Raw genomic sequence first — 23,654 nt, forward strand, 5'->3', positions numbered from 1 at the left:
CCCTAATGATATGACTAGTCGGTTTCGACAAAGAGGCTACAAATCGGAAGATTTACAAAGAGCCTCGGAAAGAGTGAAATCTTTGGATAGGAAACAATTATTGAGTAAAAAGAAAAATGTACAACAACATTCACATGCTAATTTTAATCGGGTTTCTTTTTCAACATATAGTCGTGAAGCTACACAAATTAAACATATTATAAATTCCAATTGGGACATTGTAGAGAGTGATAGTACTTTGGGGACAATTTTTCCAGAAAAACCATTGATTTGCTATAGACATCCGCCAACTATAAGAAATAAGGTAGTACGTAGTTATCTCCCAGCCCCTGAAAAGAAAACATGGCTTGGTTCTCTAACCAGCTATTTTAGATGTGGAAGTTGTAAACACTGTGGCAACATGGTGAGAACAAATAATTTTAATGATGTAATTTCTGGCAAAGTATATCCAATTGAGTCATTTATTAATGGTAATTCTTCATATGTAGTATATAGGCTAGAATGTGAATGTGGACATTTTTATATTGGTCAAACTAAAAGGAAATTACGTTTAAGAGTGTCTGAACATAAATATGCCATTCGATCAAAAAATATGTTGTATCCTATGGCAAGGCATTACAACGAAGCTGGTCATGCTAGTGAGAGTTCTCTTAAGGTGATTGGAATTGAATCTATCTCATGCTCAATAAGAGGAGGAGATAGACTAAAACAGCTTTTACAACAAGAAACTTTCTGGATTTATACACTTAAGGGAACTAAGCCTCCTGGAGTTAATGAAGAAATTAATTTTTTACCTTTTCTGTGATTATCAATTTCCTCTTGATATTTCTACTGTTGTATGTATGCAGACTTTATAGGTATGTATATTACTATTAGTATTGTTGTATTATTAGTTGTGTTTATTTTTATTTTTTGGGTATTAGGAAGGCTTTAGCCACTCCCATGCACAAGGAGGATAGCTCTAGCCACTCCCACTGTTTAACCAGCTGCTTGTGATTGTTTCTGATGGTTTAAGAACACTGGTTTGAACTACTGATCTGTATCCTGAAGAAAGCTGATTGAGCCGAAACGCGTAGATCTACTCTTTTAACTTTTTAAAAGATTTAGCCCATTGAATTAAAGGCTTTTTACTTCACGAGTGCCTTGGAGTACTTCATCTTCTTAGCTTGATATGTACCTCTAAATATCCAAAGAGCACCGTTGATTACACTGAGAGACCAGTGCAGCACATTTGGCCTTTTTGTTTTTTGTCTACATTTCACTATGTCTTTTCAAACGCCTAGGTCTGTTTAATTTCCTTAATTATAAAATGTCTAGCACTATTTTGAAACATTTATTCAAGCAATAATATATAAATTATCTCATGTATATGCTTGTTTAAAACCAGGGATTAAAAACGAATTCCAAGTAAAAACTGTATTTTTTCTTTACATTTCCAGAGAGCGAAATTAAACATTGTTTAATTAATTCAAGGCACTGTAATTTCCTCATTTACCTCATTCGATACAACTATTATAGCTATACAATTAATATATATAAAATAATATTATTTTGTCATATTCGTGATTCCTGAATTTATATATGAAAACTTCATTTTGAACTTCATATGAAAACTTTCATTTTTCATAGTGAGTTTGACTGATGGTCTGTTGACAATTGGACAAAGATTGTCACTGATGTGTCCTTTGAAGTGTTTTTGAAGTGAATTTTGCAACTTAAACAGTTACCAGAACAAATAACCCTGAATTAAGATTTGTACAGAATACCCAAACCCTTCCCTAAACATTAGCCTCCTCTCAAGCTGTGTGGTTTCTCATTCTTCTGCATGGACCAAGCTGCTGTGACGCTGACATTACCGGTCAACCTGTCTTTGTTTGAAACTGGTGGACAAGAAGATACAGCATTCGATCATCACATTTGTCATTATTCTAACAATGTTTTACTATTGTGAAACACCAAAGAACAGCAGTCTACCTAAACATTAGACCTAACTTAGTCAGATGGATTACCTAACATAAAAGGTTGACTACACGGACATCGTAGTAATTGGTACTATAACAACATCGCTAAAATGCAGTCTTCATTTGATTGTTGTAATCGCCTGCGAGCAAAAAGGCTGAAGTACTGATAACATACAAGTCTAAACTAACTAACGTTAACGTTAATGTAGCTACACTCTAAAAAGTGCTGGGTTATTTTTGTAAACACATTGCTGGGTTAATTGTGCTGGGTCAAAATTCTGGGTTGTTTGAGGCACTGTAAACACACAGTTGGGTTGATCATGCTGGGTCAATTGGACTATAAGGGGTTCTTTCACTATGAACACCAGGGTTGGGTTATTTTGACCCAACCGGTTTGTTTATTTTTTTCACTTCATCGAACATTCTGGATTCTTCACTCGTCTCGTCGCCAGGCGGTCAGGCACCTCGCAGCAAGCAGGATTATAAGGTAAATTAATAATATGATTATATAATTATTTACCTTTATTTTTAATAAGTTGTGTTTTAGAGCACACTGATTTCACTGTTTAATGCAATATTTGATATGTCGCTGTGCGGGGTTGGCATTTTATTCCGTGAATGACGAACGTTGTAACTTAAGCAGCCTAGCGATGTACTTTTTTGCCTCAACAATCGCTTTATTGTTGTATAAAGTGTGTGTGTGTGTGTAGTGTTATTTGTATAAATTACAGTATACATATGGCCTTTATTTTAACGCCTTATGGAAAGAGTAGGTCAGAGAAATACGGGGGTAAGTTCCTTTACTGTCTGCATACTGTATGGCTTTGTAATGTTTTGTCCAAATTAGATAATTTCATACAAAAATTGATCTTTTAAGGGCATATTTTTTCAAGTAAATGTCTGCGACGTGCCGAATCCAACGATAGGTCCATATGTTTTATGTTGAGCATTTTCGCGCTTTTTTCCTTGAGGTATCTGCATTAGCTAAAACGCTATGTCCCTTACTTTAATAACGTTAAACCACAATATGACTGGTATGTACTATTGTTTATTACTTAAATGTAATGTTGTCTTAGCTACAGTATGTAAAGTTAGACTTAATCTCTCGTGGTGTATGTGGCCGTTCACATGTCGCGTTTTTTGCGCACTGAAGTTCGTTATTTAAAATGTAGATGCCAATATACGCTCATATCAGTGTTGCCAGATTGGAAATGTCCAAGTATCGTACCAGAAGCTCAAAATTATCGTATTTGGGAGAAAATTATCGTATTTGAGTCAAACGTTCAAAATAAAGATATTTATCTAGATGTTACAGCTATTTATCCTTTTCAGCACTCATTTTCTATACTTTATTGTTAAACTAACAACCTCAGTTTTGAAACAACTGACCTAAGTGCGACAGGAACGTTAACTTGTGCTTGTGAGAGAGAGCCATTCTCCACAATGATATTGGTTGAGAAGACGTAAGATTGGATGAAATGCATGCGTAACGCCACGTTCACGTCTCCTCACAATCATGAAGGTAGATGTAGTATCCACACAGCTAGATCTTTGAGAATAGAAGCTCTTATAATTACAACGACCATGGTGTCACAAAATTCTGAAATTATCGTACATTGTGGTATTATTGATCGTACATCGTACAGAGGTCAAAATTATGGTACAAATACGATAATTATCGTACGTCTGGCAACACTGGCTCATATTGGAAGCTCGTTTTTCCAGGCGCGGGACATGGTTGCTTAGCAACGGCAGACGCCATGGGAGAGCAAGCTGCGTTTTGGAAAGAATGAGAGAAAGCGACGCGCCTTGCGTTTTCACGCGTTTTTAGGCGCGGCATGTGAACGGCCCCTTACTCTTCCTCTATTTTAGTGAATGCTTGTGTTGCATTACAAACTAGGAGACCAGTATAAACCTTAAACTTATTGAACCACATTTGTTTTCCAGATTTGATCAGATTTCACAAGACTTTAGGAAGCTATATCCAGAGGCAGACTTTTTGAAGACTGGGCTACAGTTGCAGACCTAATTCTTGCCAGTGCTGCTCAGCAAGGGACATTCCTGGGTGACATGACTTAAGGTAAGCTTTTTCTTATAATATGTCAATCTGTAAAAACAATATGCAACTGTATTTGACACACATAAACGGGTAAATACAATGGTACAGTAACACTTAACTAGTTGCTTATTAGCTTGTATATTGGCTGTTAATTAGTACTTATGAAGCACATACTGATGCCTTATTCTGCATGTGCATATTCTACATCCCTGAATCTGACCCCATACCTAAACTTAACCTGCAGTAGTTGAATAAGGGTGGGAATTAATTTGCATTATTTAAAGGAATGAAGAAATCTTCATATGAAAGTGTTTCAGTTTGTTGTTTTGATTATAAAATATGTTTCACAGTTTGCATATTATTCCTATGGTTTAGATGCTAAAGGGGAAAGTGCTTTCAAAGTCCTGCCCACTCTGGATAAAAGGTCTTCAGACACACAACCACGAAATCCCGGAGGCCATTCATTGACGTACAACCTGTAAGTTTTGTTTTACGTTTTCTGCTCTAATAAGGGTGTGTGTGTATATATATATATATATATATATATATATATATATATATATATATAAACACAGTGGTGGCCAAAATTATTATAACAGTAGTATTTTCACCAGCTAAAAAATGATTTTAAGTCAGTGTTTGTTATCTTTTGCTGTAGTGTGTCAGCACAGATATAAGAAATATCAGTTTACATTCATTTTGCCTTCAATTAATCCAGTGAGGTTTTTGTTTGCACAACAGCCAATCCTCCAGACAGAGATCTGATCTCATCATCATCCAGTCTGTCTGGAATGACATGAAGAAACAGAACAAACTGAGACAGAATCCAGAAGAACTGTGACAACGTCTCCAAGATGCTTCAAGAGACCTACCTGCAAAGCTACCTGAAAAACTATGTGCAAGTGCACCTAATGTAGGGCAAAAGCTGCTTTAAACGTAAAAGGATGGTCAAACCAAATGTTGATTTAATTTAGTTAATCAAGGTTAATTGATAAAGAACATTTATTTATGACATTATTTGTGACAGCATCATTTTATGACATTTTTAGACAAGTGCTTAAAACTTTTAACAGTACTGTAGCTTTGCAGTTAGGTCTCTTGAAGCATCTTGGAGACGCTGTTCTTCTGGATGATGATGGGAACAGATCCTGTGTGGAGCACTGGCTGTTGTGCAAACAAAAATATCACTGGATTATCACAATTAATGGCAAAATGAATGGAAATGTAAACCGATATTTCCTACTGTCACACTACAGCAAAAGATAGAAATCACTGACTTAAAACCTTATTTAGCTGGTTAAAATACTAATGTTCTAATAATTTTGACCACAACTGTATAAAAAGTTGAGAAGTAAAATGAGCATTTATTTCATGCCTCTGTGTTTATGTTCATAAAATACACTTAACTTAAAATGTAATGTTGCAAGACTAAATGCCGTATAATTAACAGGTGGGGACCAACATGGTGGATTTGAGCCTTGGGATGAGACAACAACATTTCTAGACCTTCGCCATTTTTCCAGGCCATGCCATTGAAGCGGACTTGTTGCCTGGGAATTTCTCCAGCTTGCAGTATATCATATTGATGGACATAAGTCTTCATGTGTGAAGTTTTTGAGGGCAAATTTTTTTTTTTTTTTTTTTTATCCACTTGTAACATGTTTTAAATTGTAAGAATTGTCTAGTGGACTCTTTGTTTGGCTTAGTTTTAATGGCACGATGTTTGGAATGATTCTAATGTGGTAATAATTCATTTTTGAGTGTTCTGCTGCTGCAATGTTGACATAAAGAATAGGAATATATTGTGCCTTGTTTACAGTTTTGTGATTAAAGGAAACTGATCTACTAAAACCGTTATTTGTGTCTGTAAGGGTTGGACAAAATGTGTGACAGCTGCACCTATTTGAAAACTGTATTAAATTGAAAACTCATTAAATTGACATTTACAGATGCATTTTTTTGTGTTGTGTAACTGTACTACAGAAAAACAATAATAATTTTACATTCTTTTGTGATTTATATATTATTATTGGTAAATATAAAGGTAGCAAGGCAATTAGACAACAAATAACCCAATATTTAGGTAGTTTTTAACCCAGCAACACAGTTAATCTGACCCACTGGTTGGGTCAAATAAACAACCCAGCATTTTGGGTCAAATGATTTAACCCAGCACTTGGGTCAAAACAACCCAACGCGTGTTCTGTCCCATAGTTACCCAGCAGCTGGGTTATGGTTGGGTTATTTTTTAACCCAGCACTTTTTAGAGTGTAACGTTAACGCTGTAACGTCATCGCTGGGTGCCATTAGAAAAAGCTATACTACATATCTTCATAATTATGAATAAATGAGGAGGCGTAAAACTTAAATCCCTTATTTAACAGAGTACTCTGGGCTCTGGACGTCCGTTTGGCTGTACATCCGAAACTGTTATTTGTGGTAGCTCCTGTAAACACCGGCTATAGAAGAACTTCGCTGTAGTTAAGGCTGTTTTGTAACCCGGAAGAATGTTGTGCATAACCGTCATTGACCTGATTAACATAAAAATAACAATTGTGTGTATCATATGCACCACAATCACGGCTTAAAAGACTCACCAGCACAAAATAATGTTTTTGTGGGGTTTTATAAATAATGTCGTAGTTATAGGCTACCTGTTCAAAACAATCACGTTAGCAATGTTTGTACTATTTTCTGCTTATTTTGATAAATACAAGAATCAAAAAATAAATAAATATAGGCTAAAGTCATTAAAATGATAATATAAAACGTAATTTAAAATATAGAAATCATTTTTTAAAGTGAAATTTCTGAAAGTACTGAAGGAGATCCTATAATAATTTAATATAGATTTACAGTAGTAACAACAAATTATATTTGTATATGACATGTCTTATGTTTTTAAATATAATGGTTTCATTATAAACCTGATGATTATCTTTGGTGGACAACCACCATAATAAAATATGTTATTTACTATCTTAATCGAACCATGTCATGTCAACAAATTGAAAAGTCAGTCATCTATTAATTATCTTGTAAATTATTGTGTCTTCAGCCCCAACAGCAGGGGCGACTTTTACCCCAAATACCATAGTTTTACATATTCTTTTCATTATTGAATGTTATTTCGTTATTGGTTTAATTATCTTAAATCAAACTGGGAATCATGGGGACGACCTTTGTCTGAAAATGTATTAAATAATTTAGCGTTTCTCATTTGTTACTTAAATCTACAACATAAAAAAGAGAAAGATATTTTATCTTGTAAACTATACAGCATTAAAAAAATGGATGGTTCATTTTAACAGCTGACTTTCCCATCGCTGCACACTTATATAGGACTTAATCACTCGTGCTTTTAAGCCAAATCCATGCTGAAAAAATTAAGTTTACTGACATTTGGACGTGACCATAGGTATAAACTCGCAGTATCTGAGGTGACGGAGAGGACGGTCGCATCAGGTGCAATCATCAAAGTATATTTAAAAGGAAGCTGGCGCCACGGTCCTGACCACAAAACCCAGGTTCAGATTTTAGAAAATGTAGTTAATGTTTACATCATTATTGATTTATCTCATCCACGCTCGACCCACCCACAAGTAATTAGAATGCATTTTTTTTATTACCAGACCAGCGGATATAACCACCCTCTCTCTCTCAGATATAACCACCCTCCGCATATTACTGTCTCTGAGCGAGGCGGAGTATCACAACGCTGCATTGTTTGTGAGAGCCGCCGCTGCTGCCTTCTCCACCCCACGGACACAGTGAAATTCTCCGACTCCAGTACAGGAAAAATAAAACAAAACTTATAACATTGGGGCTAATATGTTAGCAATCTGCTGAACGTTTTCGACTACAGTCCTTAAACTTAACTGCAAGTAAGCAAACCTTTAACTAGCCGTAGCATTATGCCAGTTCCTGACGGACCTATGATTTTCTTGCACTAAGTGAAGCAACACTTCATAGTTTACTAGTAATATATAGTACACATATGGCCATGGGATTTTGAAATATCAGAATTTAAGCCTTGCCTTTATCTCTCAGAACTGTTATTGAATCTTACAAAACTTTTGGCTTGGGGTCCTTCACAGCAGCGCGTTTTACCGCACCAACAACACGGGGCTGCCCGCAGACGTGCCTGACTTTAAATCGGCGCTACTAAACACAGATATTAGTTAGTTACTCTGACTCCAAAATGAATCATTTAAATGTAACGGTATTCAGAACAGAACAGGAATAAAACAAAATATATATAAAGTTAAGAAACCAAAACAAAGCGAAACTAAAAATAGCAGGCGTTGGGCTCACATATCTCTGTAATTCGGCACAAATCCAAGTGTTTCCATATTCCCAATGTATTTGAATGATAAACTGTTATTTATAATGTATACTAGGCTTTGTATTGTACGTTCGTATTTCGATGGAAAATAAGATATTCTCGTTTTTTGTTCCAAGCTCTGTTCGTTATGGTAAAACCATGAAAAAGGCATATTTGGTGTAGTTTATTTGATCTAATTTAATTTAAATTATTTAGATTTTTTGTCTGCTGTTTTTGTATGCCTCATTTATTAATGTAAACGAACTAGTTCATGTAATTCGTTTGGAGTTCACTGTAATTTGTATTGTGATCACTAACTACTTCCTTGTTATTATTTCCTCATAATAATAATAAAGATGCAGAAATTGAAAGCATGCATTTCATCTGGCTGTATAGTGTGATTAAGTGTGTGTTTTTCGCGAGCGGGTCGCTGCTGCGGCGGGGCGGAAGATCGCGATGCCGGCTCAGCATCCTGATGTCTATCGGCCATCGGTGGTGTATGATGGCATCGTCTATCGACCTTACCCTACAACAAGTAACTTGTCTTTCAGCTGATGGTCCAAGTCTCTTGCAAGGTCCTCAATTCATTTAGCCACAGTATTTCTTGACAAGCTAATCCTGGCAAAAGCCTGTTTTTTCTCAGGACACACAAGCTTCGCTGCCTTTACCATACACGCGAGTGCTTGCCGCGCTCAGTTACTCAGTTAGCCGACGTGTTCAAATTTGATTTAGGCGCCGCTTTAGAATGTGTGTTACGCCGTGTCTACACCGGACGCGAGCGGCAAAATACAATAGAAGCTATTATGCTGTCTACACTGGATGCGGCACGGCAAATCCCCGACAGTAATCTGCTGCCGTGTTCTATTTATGACGTGCTCACACAACATTTAAATGATTCGCAACGGCCACTTTGTCTCGTCCAGTGTACACAGACTTTAGCTGTTGCAGCGCGTCCGGTGTAGACACGGTGTCAGAGATCAATCAACGTTAAACTAAAAAATGAATAAAACCAAAGATAATATTGCCACAAAAAAAAACCTTACATAGACTTTATTTAATACTACTACTAGTAAGGGATAACGTACAGGCAGCTGGTAGTTATCGCAGAAATAAGCCCCGACAGTGTGATCAGGACCCGACGCGGAGGGTCTTGTATCACACTGAAGGGGCTTATTTCGCGATATAGTACCACGTGACTAACATTCAAACTATGTACGTTAGTAAGACAATTTAAATAGATTAATGTCGAAATTTTCCATTGTTAATTGTGGTTGTCCAGTGTTTGTCACAAGATGGCGCCAAACGGTAATCTTTGTTGGCACGGAGGGATTTTAAACATACAAGTAGTACCGGCTATGCGTTATTACTTTGGAGCGGTGATTATTTGAAAAGAATGAACCTGCAAATGTCTCAACTGACCAATCAGAATCAAGCATTCCAGAGAGCCGTGTAATAAGTAATAATAATGATTAAAAAAAAAAAATAATAATATATAATTTTATTGTTCAAAGCATCCTGCGGGCCGTATTGGACGCCTCAGTGGGCCGCATTTGGTCCGCGGGCCGTATGTTTGACACCCCTGCTATAGTGTATAAATACTATACTGACAAGCTAAGCCAAATCATGCTCAAAATCACATTCGAATTGGAGCGCGATTTGACGTAGTTTGTCAGTGATTTACGGCTGTGTATTAAGCCGCGGTCACACTAGACTTTGCGCATGCGGAACTCCCTCGGATGCTGCTGCAACGGTTGTGATAAGATGTCATGCTATGCAGTCTTTTTAAAAAGTTAAATTCAGCATATGACAACTAATAATACATTTCAAATGTACAAAAATGCAATCTACTACACTTTATCACATCGCTGGAGTTTTAAATTTACGGTTATTTTCATTCAGCAAGAGGTCATGCTGTGACGTATCCATCTCCTGTTGGTCACACAGAGTCATGTAATGCGACTTCGTTGGTCAGAGTTCACCAAGCCTGAACTTTCAGACGCAGAGAAATGTGAAAATATTTCGCACGGGCTTGTGTTTCCGTTCTAATGCATTCGCAAGGGTATGAATGGAAGTCAATGGAACGAAAAGTGCAGTGTGACCGCACCTTTAACTGCCGCTCCAGCACGTGATGGACATTTACTACTGATCAAAGTTCCGGCTTCACGGACTAAATGCGCCTCACAACATCGTGCGATTAAGCGTGCAGCCCTACACTATACGTACTAGGGGTGCAACAGTACATGTATTCGTACCAAGCGGTTCACAGGGCAAATTCTAAATGGAAGTGACAGAGCCCTTGGAGTCTGGAGTGAGCAGGGCATGTGTGCCATTATGTAGACGTTTGGAACGCAGCTTTTTAAAATATAAAATGTATGTTTATTTATTTACAACAGTTCTGCTTTATGCTTAAGATATACTATTAGAACAGCGACATCTGCAGATAAACACCATGCTGTGTTATCACAGGAACACGCCAGATGAAGATAATGAAGAAATTACATCGCTCCCTAGTTGCACCCCTGTTTCAGCAAAACTCCTGCATATATACCACAAACAGAGATGGGCACCAAAAGTCAGAATTAAGTCAGCCTTGGTTATGAAAGATAAGCTTTCGATAAGCTCTGACGTTCTGCTATCAGTACTGGAGAAATAAAGAACATACACATGCATAGATACACATTATCATGCAAATTGTATCTTCCCAGAGTCGCCAGCTGTTTTTATTTGCATTAATATTAGGACATTTGTCTATGATGCATTTTTGCTATTTGCAAATCAGGAGAGAGATCACGCTCACGCGAAGAGCTAAAGAGCGCAGGACATGAAAGCCCTGTTTGACTGTGACAATAGAGGACAGAACTAAATAATCAAACGTCTGCTTACACTTTAAACCTGCAGCTGTGATATTAAGCCAATTTTATTGTTGTTTTCGATGTTGACTTGCAATGATTAAAAAAAAAAAGAAGACACTTCTTTACCTTTACAGCGGTGCACATTCGCTCCTCCCTGAAACCCAAACGTATCAGCTAAATTGGTGATTGTTTCAAAATGCACTCTTTACTGTTGCTAAATTGCAGGACATTTGATAAAACGTTAGATCACAATTAGGGCTGGGTGATGATTCGATAACGATAATTATCACGATATAGTTTTTTCGATAAAGCGATAATGGCAGTTCGATAAGCGCTCGATAATGTTTACGCACTATGCGTAATGCTGCGCAGGCGTTTTCCAGTCTGCACTTCCAGATGCCGCACGCAGTATTAGTTTACAGCTATACGGAGGAGTAAGAAAAATGAGCGACAGTGAAGAAAATGCACCATCCACGACTAGCTCGAAGGTCATAGACATTGTTGATAAGAAAGGTCACTCAACTTCAGTAGTCTGGAGCTATTTTGTTTTTTTGAAATCCGACACAAAACAGAGCGACGTGCACCGCAAACTGTGCAGACGACTCGTGCCATCAAAAACAGGCAACACCACAAACCCGTTTCATCATTTAAAACAATGTCACCCTTCAGAATACGAAGAGGCTAAGAAACTACAGACCCAAACAAGTGTTTGTAAACGTGGACCATGTACAAGCATCAGCGCAACTACCCAGCAGAGTCTCATGTCATCATTTTCGAAAGCCGTGCCTTACGAGAAAAAAACGAGAAGACATGGAGACATCACAAAAGCAGTTGCATATTGCATTGCAAAAGACATGCTTCCCATTAGTCTTGCCGAAAACATTTCTCGCAGACAGCGCTTCCGCGGTTGTATACTGAGTGTAGGGAGACGATAGAGCGGCAGCTGCAAAATGTACAATTCTTCGCTACTACTTCGGATATATGGTCCAGTCGCACATCGGAGCCTTATCTGAGCCTTACAATTCATTTTATAGACAAAGACTGGAATCTTCAGAGCAAATGCCTTCAAACGGCTTACTGTCCTGAAGGTCATACCGGTGAAGTTATTGCCCAAGGAATGACTGAAGCACTCACCTCCTGGGGGCTGAGTGAAAACAGACAAGTATGGATCACAACTGATAGTGGTACAAACATGGTAAAAGCTGCATCGCTCAACAAATGGACACGACTTCAGTTTTTTGGACATCGACTGCACTTGGCTATTGGTAAGGGTTAGTCTCCGTTTTCCATCTAATAACAAAAAAGTTATAGTAATAATAATAATAACAACAACAATAACAATGATAATAAAAAGAAAAGAATTTTAAAACGATTAAATCAATATTGTATTACTTATGTGTTCTTAAACATTAGTGATTACAAGCAGCAATATGTAAAACTGAAATGCATAAATTAGCCTATATTTAATGTGGTGGTGGTAGTAGTAATGATGCTCAGGAACATGCAGAGACATTTTAAGGGGCAGGGGCTCAAGTGGAAAAAAGGGCACTTTTTGTACTTTTTAATAAATAAAATATATTAAAGGATATTTCACCCTAAATTGACCATTAAAAGGATAGTTAATCCAAAACTGAAAATTCTGTCACCATTAACTCACCTTTTACTTGTTTCAAACCTGTTTTAGTTCTTTTCTTATGTTGAACACACAAAAAGATATTTTCGTGGCGAGCGCATCGCAATGCAATAGTGTTTTTTTAGAACATTCGCCTCGCAGTAATCGCTGGTTTGAGGCGGTTTACTAGAACCAGGATGTACTTTAATATTTAGGGTTCTTTATTGTTTGACAGGGAAACTCACATATACATATATTACATTAGGGCTGGGCGATTTGGCCTAAAATCAAAATCTCGATTAATTGAACATTTTAACCCGATTACGATTAATGAACGATTATTTTATTCATTAATAAAATTATATTTAAATAATATTTATTTTTTTGCCCTCATAGTTCACTGACAAGTTTTGTACAGTAAATATGCTCACATATTACAAGTGAGAGATTTTTGAATGAAGGGTGCACACACTATCTACTATCTATGATTATTTATTGAACATCAGTGTTGAACAACTGAAATTAAAACACACATTGCTTAAAACGAAAAGTCACATTTTTCTTAAATTAGTGAAAATAAATAACTTGCACTTTTGGAAACAAAATAAATTATTTATAAAATAATAATAAATATTAAAAGTAGAAAATAAGCAGTATCTCTTCTAAATAAAATTACTCTTGTATATCCTGTAAATACTTTTTACTGTATAAATACTGCTTAAGCTCTCCATCGACACGTCGGAGGAAAAACATAACGTAACGGAGCAGGGTCACCTGACTCCACAAGCAATAATGTTTTTAAAGGGAAAGTAATTGAAATAATTGACCTGGAAAAATTTGATCGATTATAGGTTCTGAATGTCGATTTCGATTACTTTTCGATTAATCGCCCAGCCCTATATTACATATATTAATAATAATTATAAAAAGGGCAGTTTCTCTCCAGAAGAAAAAAAGGGCAGCCCCCCTACCCCTCTGCATGTGCCTGATGATGCTGATGTAAAAAGCTAATTTATATAGCGCTTTTCTGGTTACTCAAAATGCTGATGGCCTTGTGCTGCTCGAGTGTTGCTATATTATATATTTTTTATTTTTTATTTACATATTGTGGACAAATTTGAAAAAATATTGTGTTGAAAAAAGACAAATGAAGTATCTATTTCCATTCCTTCCTCAGAGAAAGCGGGGAAGGACAAGAGGGTGGAACGAGCTGTCGGGCTGTGTAAAAAAAGCAGTGGCTGCCTTCTCTTACTCTTGGAAAAAGAAAAGAGACCTTGTGACTGCTCAGGAAGAACTTAAACTGCCCAGACACAAGATACCAGAATCACCTACCAGCTGGGGCTCACGTCAAAAGATGGTGGCAAGGGTGATTGAGCAGCACAAAGCTATCAGTCAGGTACTCACTGCTGACAAGAAAACTGTAGACAGACTTGTCTTTCTTGCACGTAACTTGTAGGGTAATGTTTTTGGTTGTTGAACACTTGAAAAATATACTTTAGTTTATTTTATATATCTTATTTTTTTTTTTTATAAAAAAAAAAAACGTTTTGTATATTTTGTTTGGAAAGTATGTCATGTTCTGACAATAAACCATAAATAATAATTAACTGTCTGGTTTTTCTTTCATTCAGGAGTAAAAATCTGCCTTTAAAATTGATAGATACAAAGATTTGACATTTATCGTGATAATTATCGATATCGACTGATATGAAAAAAATTGTGATAATTTTTTTTGCCATATCGCCCAGCCCTAATCACAATAATCCGTGTGAAAGATGCTGTTCCCTAGTCTTGTGTGTGGCGCAGCTGTGTGCTCCAAAACGGACAAGAAAATACACATTTTGCTCCAAACTACAAAATACACACAAATGTGTCAAAGTGGCCGGCTTGGGGACTATTCACTTAAACACACTTTCCCCCGGTTTCATAGACAAGACTTAAGCCTAGTCGTACACTAAAATGTAAGTCTGAGCTGTTTCAACTTAAAGAAACGTGTACTGACTGATCCTAAAATATTTCAGTGCCTTTGTTTTGTCTCAATATGTACACCAGTAATGTTTTTTCTAAGGCGTGTTTATTAAAATTACTTAAAAGTCTTAATTGAACTATGGCCTAATCCTGGCTCAGGCTAAGCCCTGTCTATGAAACCGGGCCTTTATGTCTTGGATGTGCTTATTAATACCACCAATCCTGTTTCTATTTGGCGTACTATTTATACGCAGAAATTGACTTTGGTGTGCATATGATACGCAGTGGGTTAGGATTAGTGGCATGGTGTGTATTATTTGCATGTCAAAACTGCGTATCATATAAACGTCAACAATTGCATATCATATTAACACCAAAATCAATTTCTGCTTATAAACGGCACACCAGAAAAACTCCCTCACAGTTCTTAATCTGAACACGTTAGCTTTAAAACTGCAGTGTTGTTTTACATTTACTTAACTCGATTTCTTTTGTAACTATATTACACCTGAACAAAAACGTTAGAAGATCTCCATGAAAAAAACAAAAACAAAGCAGCACTGTTTATTTATTTTGCATCTTTGTATACTGCGTTTGTCAGTTTCTTGCTGCATCTTATGTACGTAAAACACAATAAAAAATGCCTGCAAACTGGTGCATTTACAAATTGATGTTATATTCATTTCATTCATATTATTTATTTTACAGAAAGTTAATTAAGCTCTTGATGTGTGTGTGTGTGTGTGTGTGTGTGTGTGTGTGTGTGTGTGTGTGTGTGTGTGTGTGTGTGTGTGTGTGTGTGTGAAGTACCAATAAGAACACCGTTAAAGTACCAGTTCATGAAAATATGTATATTCATTCCAATTTGCCAAAGTCATCTTTGTATGTAACTAATTATCCGTTTGTTTGTGGGGTATTTGAGAAAAAAAAAGAAAAAAAAACAACAACGTAAAGTTTGAAGACATATTTATGTGGTTAACTGTGATGGTGTAAACTCAACAAAGAACTGCAACTGTTTAGCATTAGCTGCTCACATTGTTGTTGTCTGCTAGGCTGAATGTTTAGATCAGTCAGCAGACGCCAGAAAAGACGCACAAACAGCACTGAAGCAGATGAAAACGATACAGAATGACTCCGTAAAATGTTGCTTTAACAAACTGTGTTTTTGTAATTGTACAATGATATGAAACACCGTGAACTGACTGTCTTACCTCAGGAGACCCCGCGCTGACTGATGACGTCATGCTCTAGTCGAGGGCGGATGATCTCTTCTTCTTCTTCTTCTTCTGGTGTTTTATGGCGGTTGGCAAACCAGCTTAATGGTGCATTACCGCCACCGACTGGACTGGAGTGTGGATCAGGATGTATGCATTTATTAATATGATGGGTAGAGAAGGGAAAGGCCATAGGGAAAACAAAACAAACAAACCAAAAAAAAAATAATAATAATAATAATAAATACATTTTCATTTATATTAATAATACCAATATACGATTATTCAGTTAAAAGACCCTCGTAATAATAATCAAATGACCAAACGCATTATGTATATTCTATATTATTTTACTTAATTCACATTCTTGTATAAACTTAATAATAGGTCCGTGTACCTACGTATAATTGGTTTTCTCTTTTTTGTTTTCAAAACAAACAAACGAATAAATGATTGGTTTATGCAATATTTACATTTTCTCCGGAACACAAAAACGAATTTCATTCATATTTTCTATTTTGTTTTCATTACACGTCGTTCAAATGCAGATATTAAAAAGTCAACAAAACCAAATCGAAAAATTAAAGTTTTTTTGAACAAAGCGCGTTTTAGTACACCGGAAGCTCGCTGCTGCCGCTGAAGGTTTTCACTTGAGATATAAAACATAAACGTAAACATACGGAGCCCGCTGTGTCACCTGCAGGAGAAAAATAATCAATCCATGGCGACGGTTTTGCAATTCGTCCCCTCAGTTTATAAACCGTACTCACGAATTCTTAAACTGTTCCCTCGGTTTAATAAATCGTGCCCACGGATTAACAATCCTGGAGCTCAGATTTTGTAAACCGTTCCCTCGGATTTTGAATCCGTACCCACAAATTCATAATCTGTGCGCACGCTTTCGCAATCAGTTCCCACGGGTTTGTAAACTGTACTCACGGATTTGTGGCCCCGCCCCCAGATTCAATAAGGCTACCTGTTTATAGGTGCTGGATGCATTGTATTGCCTTTATTAAACTTTATTTTTCATAGTAGGCTATATGAGACCATACAACTGACAAAACAATGTTTTTAGCGTTTATTTTACATTAATAACCAATAGAATAGCTGCTAAAACACCACATCTGTGTTTTATCCTAATGATGATTAATGTAAAATAAACGCTAAAAAGAGGACTATTTTGTAAGTGCAAATCATGCTAATTTAACGCACCAAAATAAAATAACAATTGAAGAGCGGCTTCAAACGGCTTTGCCTTATTTTTCAAAATATAAAATCGCCTGAATTTTGTAAAAAAAAAACGTTTGGAGAGAAGGTAAAAAGCAATACAAAACAAATAATTTACAGGTTATGTTGTCATTCCTTTGCTCTCAAACTGAATGCAATGTAATAAGAGGCCTTAATTAATAATAACATTAACAGTGAAGCATGCATCTAACTCTGGGTGAAAAGCTTATAATAAAATCGCCAAAATTCGTCTACGTGTTAAGAATGAGTATAATTTCCAAAGCTGTAAAAGGTTATTTAAAAATAAAGCATTCATTATAATAAACAGTTTACTGTCTTAATGTCTCCATTTTTTTAGTCTACAAATTAAAATAATAATTACAATTATTAGTATTATTTACGGTGAGCATTGCTGTCACAGACATAAGAACCCTGCACAGGCCTCAAATCTATAGGCCCTAGATGCTGGCCCGAGTTTATCAGAATTCAGTAATATGGGCCCCAATCCGACCAAACCCGTCTTTTCCCCCTCTTCTCACAAAACAGCGTATACTACTGTTTCAGCTATTAAAATAGTCCAGTTTTGTATGTAATGCAAAGTGATTATATTTTGTTTCGTTTTTATTAAGTTAATTTAGAAAAAAACATTTGGAGCATTTTTTTGTTCGTTAAATATAAGTTTTTGATTTTTAAAGTAACGACCAAGCGGCAAGCGGCAGAGAATGAGTTGATCATATTGTGTTTGATCAATTTTGCCTTCTCAGATAATCACAACTTGCCTAAAATAAATATAGATCTAGGCCTAAAAGAGTTAAAATATAAAACAATGTTAAATCAACGTTAAAATAATATAAATGTGCGGTATTAGGCACAAATGCAATCGTGCTGAGAGCCGCTTTGCAGGACATAGAGGAGCCAGCGCAATCACTTGCATTTTTGCAGTGGATACAATTTAAAATATTCCGTTATTTTTGCTCATAAAGGTACGAGTAATACATTATTCGGAACTGTAAATATTAATCCATCAACAATATCAACAAAATGTTGCAAACGGTGCTTGAAACATTGAAAACAAACATGATCCCCTCATGTCATCTCAAGGAGCGCTTCTCAGCAAAACTCAGCGAATTAACTCAAAGACAAGCTATTTATAGAAAGCTTTAAATTATTACTTAACGAAAGAGAACAAATCAAAAACAAAAACTATTTCATTATGTAGTCTGTAAAGATTAATTTCTCTCTAAAGGCGCGTCCAAAGAGGAAATGGCGATCGGCAACTTCATCCTTGCGAGACACTGACTCAGAAAACACAAGCGTTTTAGCTTTATTTTACAATAGCCTACTTGCCAATGGGATAAAACACAGGCGGTGAATATAAACACTTTTATATTAGTTTAATGTTGAAATTAAGATTGTTTTATACTTGAAAACTTTTAGGCCTATAGATTTTATTGTAGGCAAGTCGTGATGATTTGAGAAGGCAAAACTGATCAAACACAAGCTATGATCAACTCACTGTCTGCCACTGGCTGCTTGGTCGTTACTTAAAAAAAAATGTATATTGAACGAACAATAAAATGCTCTAAACGTTTTTCTAAATTAACTTAATAAAAAAACGAAATGAAGCAACCCCTTTTGCTGAATTATTTTAATAGCTGAAACAGTATATAAGCTGTTTGCGTCACCGTGAATAAATAATACTACTACTAATAGTAATTATTATTATTATTTTAATTTATAGGCTAATAAATGAGTGCACTTAAGACAGTAAAATGTTTCTAATACAATAATTCATGAATGTTCTATTTTTAAATAACCTAGAAATGTGTTTGCGAACTATTCATTCTATGAAGACATATTTTGGTGATTTTATTATAAGCTTTTCACCCAGAGATAGATGCATGCTGTTAATGTTATTATTAAATATATATTATTACATTGCATTCAGTTTGAAAGCAAAATAATTAACATAACCGGTACAGTTTTGTATTGCTTTTTACCTTCTCCTCTCCAAACTCTATAATTTTTCAGAAACGGTTTATAAACTCAGGGGACGAATTGCAAAACCTTCGCCACGGATTGATTATTTTTCTCCTGCAGGTGACACAGCGGGCTCCGTATGTTTACACCCGTCTCAAGTGAAAACCTTCAGCGGCAGCAGCGAGCTTCCGGTGTACTAAAACGCGCTTTGTTCAAAAAAACTCTAATTTTTCGATTTGGTTTTGTTGACTTTTTAATATCTGCATTTGAACGACGTGTAATGAAAACAAAATTGAAAATATGAATGAAATTCGTTTTTGTGCCAGAGAAAATGTAAATATTGCATAAACCAATCATTTATTCGTTTGTTTGTTTTGAAAACAAAAACGAGAAAACCAATTATACGTAGGTACACGGACCATAATATCATCATATACCTTATTAGCTGTTTTCCCCAATAAACCAGATAAAGAAAAGTCATGATGATTTGCCTTTTTCATTGACTGAAAGAGACGATATCTCTCATTGTTGTATTTGGTACATTGAAGTAGAACATGTTCAACTGTTTCTTGTCGATTACAGTGTCTACATTCCCCAGTCGGGTGCTTGCCAGTTCTATATAACTGTTAAGTCCAGTGTGTCCAATAATATTTTCTTCCCTTCGATTCCTACTCCCTATTCTCCCGGCATCAACTGATTTTTGTATATTGTATAAGTGTCTGCCTGTTTCATGGTCATCCCAATACATCTGCCAAACGGATTGTGTATATTTCCTGATGTATACTTTCGCTTCGGCTTTACTTAACGGAATACATAGATCTATTTCCTTTATTCTCAGAGATTGTTTAGCCAGAATATCCACCTTCTCATTTCCCTCCACTCCAGTATGAGCAGGAACCCAAATGAATTGTGTACCCGCACAGAAAAACTACCTTTGGACAAACTGTTCTGTCTATCAGAGGAGGTCATTTTTGGAACAGCCTCCCAACAATTATTAGAGAATGTCCTACTTACTGTACATTTAAAATGCACCTTAAACAGTTTCTTAAAGGTTCCCAGATATGTCCTCATTTTGACTAACTTTATTGATGTAATCTGCCTGAATGTGTGCTAATGTGTTTCTTGCTTGATATTGTATATTGTCTGTTCTTTTATGTTGTATTATTTTTATGTTGTTGTTTTCCTGCCTCGGGACTACAGGTGAAAATTAGCATTTATGCTACAACCTGGCTCATTTACAGTCTGTACAGAAATGTTAGATTGTTCATTAATGTGCACTGTCCCGAACGAACAAATAAATAAATAAATAAAAAAAGATATGCCCTTAACCTCTTAAACCTCTAAACACCAAAAAGTGTTTCAAAATGTTGCTGCTTCATTTACATGACCTTCCTCATATAGTATCAGCCCATAAATGATCTCATTTGAAAGCTTAGAGTCTCTTCTTTACTAGGAATACCATAACTTTTAGTTTTATGATTCATAAAGTAGTAAAATTATGCTTAGAATTTATGTCGTTCCACACACAAATTTCCGCCTAACGATTGTGAAGAATTATTACAAAGAATGTGTATTTCTTATTTTTTTCTCAAAACAGACAAATCATATATCACAAGAAAGTGCTCATTCTCAAGAATCTGACCATGTAAATTTTATTGTGTGACAAACACAGATCAAATAATCTTCAATTGAATCGCGATGTCAGAATATACTTGAAGTATATGATAATATATTCTATTACTTTCCTCCACATACTACTGCTTCAGTTAGCCGCAAATAGCCACAAACTCCATTTTATCTTTTAGATTAGGATCTCTTCTTTCAAACAAGACCATTTTCACGTTTCTGCGTTGTTCCATTGCTGAGAAATCCGTTGTTTTGCCAGATGCGCTCCTCGAAGCAGGGAGCGCGGCTTTCCAAACGCGCTGAAAACCGCTCAAACAGGTGTGTGTGTGTGTCTTCGGCTGCCCTCAGAGCGTCTCAGTAGATCAGATTACACTCTCCGGCCGCATGCTGTGCTGCTCAGAGCTGTGATGACAGCTCCGTCTCTTCAGACGCGAAGAAGAAGCAGAGCCATGGAGAGGTTCCGGGTCACAAAAGATGCTTCGACGGTGCAGTCGGTTGTGGGATATGTAGTTTTTGGACTCTTAAACCGGAGATATGTGTCTCGGAGCAATATAGCCGTCGACATTAGCCAAAATAGACGCTAAATGAATAAATAACGGGCCGTTTCCATGGAGAGCAGAGGATCCGCGGCTCATAAGCGCGTCTATAAGTATAACAGTGCTTCTATTCAGGTTTGTTTTATTCTTATAATTACTTTGAAACGTAAAAGACACCAAAACAATCTGCTAAGCTATGTATTGAGTGTATATTGAATATTGACAGTAAAGTACAGTAGGTGTTTCAGTAAATACACAGGCAAACATAAAAATGAAACATAATTCAGTCAATTATCATGAAAAGTGCTATGGTACATAGTAAAATAGTATTCTAAGGGGTAATGTGCTTTATAAAACCTGTTTTTGCAAAGAAACAGAAGGACACTTTTAGGGGGAAAAAGGGGGAAAATGGGCTAATGCGACTCCCTTCGGTTATAATTCAATTACTTTCAATTAGAAACTGTTATATGAAAAAATATTTTTTCTGGTATATCCTGAGACCTAGTGGAATCAAACAAAACAATTTGCAAAGAACTGAGACACCTAAATCCTGAGTTACAGACTTTCAAAAAAAAACTTTTGAAAAATAAATCAATGTTTTTTTTTGTTTTTATTGTAATATTTGAAACCTATATAATGTTATTTATAAAGAATTACACTGATATTATGTAGTTTAAAAGGTTTTCTATACAATGAAACCATTTTTTTTTTATTTCCTCCATTGTATGTGTATAGGGGAACCATTTGAATTTAGGTAGGCCAAATGCAGGCGGAAATCCCCCAAATAGCTGCAGAGCTTAAGGGGTTAACTTTCAGATCGTACATTTTGCAAAATATATTATAGACAATATCCATCCTAGCTGATGACCTGCCAGATTTTATACTTTCAAGTGCTGAAAAACTGTCAGATGCAATGACACTATTTTGGTTTGCAAGGTCCTGTCCTGTGGGTGTCGCTGTTTCGCTGTTTTCCCTGCTTCCTGTTTGCCTTGCCTTGCTGCAGAGTGATCTGTGTTTGTTGCTCCCTGCAGCTTCGATTTTTTTTTTTTTGATTCCCTATCTTATTGTTAATTCTGCCGTTTTAAATTGATAGATATATCTTAACTTGATTCCTGGCTTATCCATCAAACTAATCTGACTAATTTGATCGTTCGCCTTATTCTATAATCACGAGTGCAGCACGTTAGCATTCCATTAGCCAGTTAACTTTCTACTCGCACTCCATTCACGCTTTTAACTTCTCTCGTGTTTGATATCGTTAGTACTCCTTTAGCCAGTTCCATTCCGTTTTTTCAGGAATTCGAACAACAACAGTTGGTAAGTTGGAAACATTCCACAATCACGGTGAGTAATGGCTTCTTCTCCTACAATTGTAGTCTACACTGCTTGCCACATGTATAGCTTATCTATCTCTGTCAGCAGTGAGCCTTATACATGTGATAAATGCAGGAATATAGTCAGGCTGACAGAGAAGATTTCAGAACTAGAGTCACGCATCCAAACTTTAATAGAGGATAGTAAGAATGTGAGGGCTTTAGATACGGTTTTGGATGTGACTAGCTCAGAAAGCCCTGTACATTGTTCGGTTCTGGTAACAACGCCCATGCAGCAGGGCAACTGGGTGACTGTGAGACGGCATAGTCGCGGATCAAAACACCGCTCTTCCGTTCCGATCAGAACATCAAACAGGTTCTCCCCACTCAGTGAAGCACCCACTGAGAAACCTGGTGAAAGTGCTCTAGTAATTGGCGATTCTATTGTACGGAACGTGAAAATAGAGACTCCAGCCACCATAGTCCAGTGTTTACCGGGAGCCAGAGCGCCTGACATCTTGGCAAATTTAAAAGTGCTGGCTAATGCTAAACGTAAATTCAGTAAGATTGTTATTCACGTCGGCACTAATGATGTTCGACTTTGCCAGTCGGAGATCACTAAAAATAATGTTAAAGAGGTGTGTGAACTTGCAAGTATGATGTCAGACACTGTAATATGCTCTGGTCCCCTTCCTGCTTACCGTGGTGACAAGATTCATAGTAGACTGTGGTCACTCAATGGCTGGATGTCAAAGTGGTGCCCGCGAAATAACATAGGTTTCATAGACAATTGGATGAGTTTCTGGGGCAGACCTGACCTGTTGAAAAGAGATGGTCTTCATCCCTCCGGATGTGGAGCATCTCTCCTATCTAGAAATATGGCACATAGTCTTAGCGTTTGCACTTGACTAACTGGGGCCCAGGTCAGGAAGCAGACAGACTGGCTAAACCGACCGTCTGCTAGCCGCCTCACGTCACAGAA

At 36.6% G+C, this 23,654-nt stretch overlaps 1 pseudogene; it reads right to left on the minus strand.

The window, feature by feature from the left end:
* The window catches only part of LOC141291443 (uncharacterized), a 55,727-nt pseudogene extending 39,722 nt beyond the window's left edge, over window positions 1-16,005 (minus strand).
* Window positions 16,006-23,654: the final 7,649 nt, after the last annotated feature.

This window comes from Garra rufa, chromosome 18 (genome assembly GCF_049309525.1).
Source record: "Garra rufa chromosome 18, GarRuf1.0, whole genome shotgun sequence".
In the NCBI taxonomy this organism is placed as follows: Eukaryota; Metazoa; Chordata; class Actinopteri; order Cypriniformes; family Cyprinidae; genus Garra; species Garra rufa.